This window comes from Protopterus annectens, chromosome 8.part0 (assembly GCF_019279795.1).
Source record: "Protopterus annectens isolate FY-2018-M chromosome 8.part0, PAN1.0, whole genome shotgun sequence".
NCBI classification, from domain to species: domain Eukaryota; kingdom Metazoa; phylum Chordata; order Ceratodontiformes; family Protopteridae; genus Protopterus; species Protopterus annectens.
The window spans coordinates 2,737,821-2,743,820 of record NC_056741.1 but is presented as its reverse complement, the minus strand read 5'-3'; positions in this window follow the sequence as shown (position 1 = coordinate 2,743,820).

The window sequence follows — 6,000 nt, the reverse complement described above, 5'->3', positions numbered from 1 at the left end:
ATCATCTTGTCTTCATATTGTGGCATCATTCTTGGTGAGGGTAAGATGCTACTCAAGGTCAGTGTCATACCGGCCTGGGCTACATGCTCAGAGAGCTCCTCTATGTCTCTTTTCATGTAGTCCAGGGAGGTATGTCTCAGGTCATTCACACCAGCATGGACAATGACTGAATCATATTTGTACTTGCCTTGGAGTGACCTGAGTGCTTGTGTTATGTGGCGGATCCTAGCGCCTGACAGGCTGCTCACCGTGACCCTCTCCTTGTTCAGCCTGGTGAGCGGGACGTCAGTGTGCCTGCCGATAGAGTCACCTATTACAAGTGTGTCAGGTGTGTTGTTTAGTCTTAAGGGCTGTGACTGTTCAGCACACTGGCTTTGTGAGATATGTGTTGCACGTGTTTTGTTTTGGAGTAGCGGTTGCTTGGGTGTCTGCTTTGGAGGTCTCTGCTGCTTAGGCAAATCTTTATTTAGAGCCTCCGAGTATGTTTTTGTGTGATTATGTGTTTAGTTTGCTGTCGTGGTAGGTCTATGTGAGACTGGAATTGTAGTGAGTGTGGTTTCCTTCTCCTCCTGACTGGTTATGCCAGTACTGAGTTGAGAGAGCTTAGCCTCCAGTTTGGCTATATGGTTGCATCTCTCACATGTGTTGGAATTTGTTGGGAGGAGGAGAGGGTTGTCTGTGTTCATGAGGCAGTTGTAACATTGCCTCATGATTCCCAGATTCACCAGCTGGACCGGAGAGGAGATTGACAACTGACCTTTGGACATGCTAGAATAATATTGGGAATTCCTTTATAACTGAAAACAAGGGCCAGTGGGGAGTGAGGGTGTAGTGCTTTTAATTTTTAGTGCTGACTTATATAATTGCTTTAGTGAGCAAGTGCCAGGTAACTTAAGTACAATGTGTTACAGGTAACTTAAATGCAAAAATGACAAACAGTAACTTTCTTTCAAGTGAAACAAGGAAATAAGTACAGTAAGCAATGCAGATATCACTAGTGATCCACATAAGTGCTGAGAAGCCACGTATTAGGTGGAATTAGCGTTCCAGGGAAATAACAAGCAAACATACAACAAGCATACAAACAAAGCTAGATTCAGCAGGCCTGGATCTAGTCTATGCTACAGTAAACAAGGTGTACCAATTTCAGTAAGATACAGTTCAAATATTCAGGCACTATAAACCTTTAACCAGAAATTCCCCGCTCAGAAGGGCAGAGTCCAGCCTCTTCTCCCACAAGAGTGCAGACCACGGACCTTCTTAATGTAAAATAACTGGCCTGAAGCCCAAGTGCTTAAACCAGAACTAATACACTTTAAGAATAACAGACACTGGGCTCTCAATCAGCAGTTCCCAACTTAGAAGGATGAAAGCTACCTGTCCTGCCACCACAGTGCATGCCACAAACCTTCCTAATGTAAAACAACTGGTCTGAAGCCCAAGTGCTTAATCCAAAAGACTTAGAATGATAGCTACACTTTAATCAAGTTACTACCAAGCAGTAATAAATACAATTGAATACTTTAGAGAATGCCTGGATTAGTGCTCAAGTTACACAAACAAAGCTAGATCCAGCAGGCCCGAATCCAGTCTATGCCACAGCAAACAAGGCACACCAACTTCAGTAAGAAGCAGTTCAGATATGCATGCACTTTAAGCCTTTAACCAGAAATTCCCAGCTCAGAAGGGCAGAGTCCAGCCTCTCCTCCCACAAGAGTGCAGACCACGAACCCTCTTAATGTAAAATAACTGGCCTGAAAGCCCAAGTGCTTAAACCAGAATTAATACACTTTTAGAATAACAGACACTGAGCCCTCAATTAGCAGTTCCCAACCTAGAAGGATGTAAGCTACCTGTTCTGCCACTACAGTGCAGACCACAAACCCTCTCAGTCCAAAACAACTGGTCTGAAGCCCAAGTGTTTAAACCAAAAGGCTTAGAATGAGTTACAGCAAGCAGTAATAAATACAACTGAGTACTTTTAAGATGATGCAAAAGTAAAATAAAGTTCTAAAAGCTTTCACTTTCAACACAGATTAGAATTCCAAATGAAGAATAGAGGAAAAAACTTGGAACAGCAAGGGAAAGTTGCACAAGTACAATCAATACACCCATTTTTGGACTTTACTTCCAATTCTTTAATGACCAAACAGCTTCTAGATCAGTAGTAAGTGTAATGTGTGAAAACTACTATTGATAGATGCCCGGTGTTCATTTCTAACAGTTTTATTTCCATTAGACCAAGTATTTAGGAGATTCATAATGGCACTGTCGTGGGGTCTTTGGAGCTACATTTTGCCACATTATATCATCCCTAAATGTATGTCACAAGTAAAGTAATGATCCTCCAAATTGCCAGTAGGTATGCATGCTGCGTCTGAATGTTTGTGTGTGTATGTGTGACTGTGTACATCTGAGACTTATCCAGGCTTAGTTTTGCTGCCTAGCATCCACTGTGCAAGGGATAAGTGCAGCATCCACTGTGACTCAGAACAGGATAACCAAGCATCAGAGAATGAAAGAATTAATGAATAAACATGGCCACATTTTTAATACATGCAACAGGTTCACCTCTTATAACAGCCACTTCTATAGGCCACCGTTTATTTAACTAGCCAACAGCACTGAATCAGAAAATGCTTTTCTACATCCATAGCACTTTTGTTCAATGTATTTTTGAAGAAGAGTAATCAGCATATTTGCAGTATAATTTCCTAACTTATATGAATTTAATTGCATTTTTTGAAACTGTCATGTGCATATGCATGTATCGGTGGTTATGATGCAGATGCATCACTGAGGAAAGACGATTTGCTATATGGAAACATTTTTCAAACAGATATATGTATAATTACTTTAAAAATTAACTGTAAGAGAGAATTTTTTTCACTCAGGTGACCTACTCAAATGGACTTGTTCATCAGGTAAACTGTCATGAATCTTTACTTGCAGGCAAAATATTATGTCCTGTATGTATCAGTGTCACAGTAGTTATTTTCATTATGACAAGTGTCAGAGAAAACTTTTTAACAATATATATGTCTGGAAATATGGTGCCCTTCATTTGTTATAGGAATCAGTAGCTACTTTATGTCTTTCATGTGTTAAGCTTTGGGGTTGAAACTAAGTGTCATGTCTGTGCTGTTCATTCCACACCAGCACTGCCTATCCATCATGGAAAGGATTATACTAAACTATTATCTTTGTATCAACATATCTCCTAATTTTAACTACCAAAGTCTCTTCTCTTGACATCCACAACTACTGTTGCTTTGAATTCATTCACAGAAGACAGTCTATTTCTGAAGCTGTATTTGAATATCAAACTTCATATGCATCTCCAATGACAGGATCTACCAAACTTCTGTAGTCTATCAGCATATTTCAAAGCACTTATTTGATGCTGTGCTACAAACGATTGACTAGCCCATTGGCTTGTGGTCAAAAATTAGTCACTTTTCAATGAGTTGCATCTTTGGTCTTCTCAAAATTGCATAAGCTAGTGAATTCAGAAGAAAAAATGAAAATTTTCAGTTCATATAGTCCCTGACAAATTAAATGTTGCAAAACGCTTATCGTGGACCAACAAAATTACATATACCCACATGGGTAGGGGAATGCCATAAAGCTTCTATTGTTGGGATAGAGATTGGCTTGAAGATCTCCTCAAGAGGAGAAGGGAATTACTTGCATCACACCACCAGTCTCACATGTGACTCTTTCGGCTTATCCCGGTTAGGGGTCGCCAAGTGGAACTCCGGTCCGCTAATGTTTGGTAGTGGATTTTTACATGCCGAGTTACCAGCCCTGATGCACAACCTTCAATGAAGCCATGCCCATTCATGCATGCCTCCACACAGAAGACGCTCTAGCTGAGAATCGAATGGGACAATGTCTTGCTGTGAGGTGACGCTACCGCAGCACCACTACTATGAAACCAGCAATGGCAAAATAACACACATAAATACACAAAAACATACTCGGATGCTCAAAATAAAAATCTGCAAAAGCAACAGAGACCTCCAAAGCAGACATCCAAGCAACCTCCACCCCCCAACACAAACCATGAAACACATACTTCACAAAACCAGTGTGCCACACAATCACAGCCCTTAAGGCAAAATAACATACCCAACACACTAGTAATAGGTGACTCTATAGTCAGGCACACTGATGTCCCACTCACTAGGCTGAACAATGAGAAGGTTACTGTTAGCTGCCTGTCGGGTGCCAGGATCCACCACATAACACAAGCACCCAGGTCACTCCAGAACAAGTACAAATACGACTCTGTCATTGTTCATGTTGGTGTGAATGACCTGAGCCGTACCTCCCTGGACTACATGAAAAGAGGCATGGAGGAGCTCTCTGATCACGTAGTCCAGGCCGGTATGACCCTGACCCTGAGTAGCATTCTGCCCTCACCAAGAATGATACCACGGTATAAAGAAAAAATTATCAGTTTCAACAATTGGCTAAGCTTCTGGTGCCATTCAAAGGGGATCCAGTGTCTGTCAGCCTGGGATGACATGCTTGACAAGCCACGCTGCTTCACTAGAGATGGCTTGCACCTGTCACCCTTAGGCTTTCAGATACTGGCCAAGGCTCTTGCAACCCCCGTAGTGCATTTTTAGGCAAGGCTCAAAAGACAAACCCACCACTGTAAATAGCAGAAGTAACAAAAAACTGAGGGTAATGCTACTCAGTGCCAGAAGTCCAAACTTCAAAATGCATGCACTCGAGGCTCTCCTCAGTATGGAAAAAATCAATATATGTGCAGTAACAGAAACCTGGTTTAAGGCTCCAGAGAGCACCCCAGCACTACCAGGCTACAAGTCATACCATACATTTTGGCCACAAAACCCGTCCGAAATACAAATGGCGGTGGTGTATCCATATTCATCAAGGATACTCACACCTCCAGGTTAGTGGCATAGCACGATGCCTCAGAGATCATCCACGTGCAACTAACAATGGGCAAAACTGCAATCCAAATTGTAGCTTGCTACAAATCACCCGCCATGTCCCAGGATCCTCATTCTGCATTTCTGGAAACACTGGAAAACATAAAGGCTCTACCAAACACCCTGATATTGGGTGATTTCAATTACCCAAACATTAACTGGGAGAACTTCTCAAGTACTAACTCCCTTGCCCAGCATTTCCTAGAATTTATAAACTCTTAATGCCCTGGATCAACTGGTCAACAGCCCCACCAGAGGTGGCAACATATTGGACCTGGTCATCACCAACATGGGCGACCAGTGCTCCACACTGGAGGTCAACCCCTCACTGGCTAGATCTGACCATAAACTAGTCACTCTGGATATCCACATTCCGCCCCCACCCCTGGTCAAAGAAACCACCAAGAAAAACTTTTCAAAAGCAAACTTCATGCTACTTAAGACCGAGGTGGAAAGTTTCAAAGCCCCCATGCTAAAGAATAATGCTGTTGAAGCTGCAAAATCCTTTACAGATGTACTCTATGGGCACCTACATGAATGCATGGATCATGCTATCCCAAGCAAAACCAAGACTCACTCCTACAAGAAAAGGAAACCAGTCTGGTGGACCTCTGCCATAAACAAGCTATACAATAGAAGGAGGAAACTAGTACAGAAAAGAGTAAAATCCCAAGAAGGGAAGACATCCCTGATCAGCATCAGCAGGAAACTATGATCCCTCATAAAATCATCCAAGGCTAGCTTCAAAAGAAAAATGCCAAGTACTCCAAAGATAACCACAAGGCATTCTTTAGCTATGTCAAGAATCTAAGTGGCAATTCTCAGATCTGCTTGGAGTTAGTGCAGAATGGCACAAAATACACTGAACCGATCAATATCACCAACATCCTGGCAGACAGGTTCAGTGCCAACTTCACCCCCCCTCACCCCAAAAGGGCCCATAACCATACCAGAAGAATGTAGTGCCCCTGAAATCACAGAAACCCAGGTTAAAACAGCCCCCTCCAAAGCCAAAAACACAACATCAATGGGACTG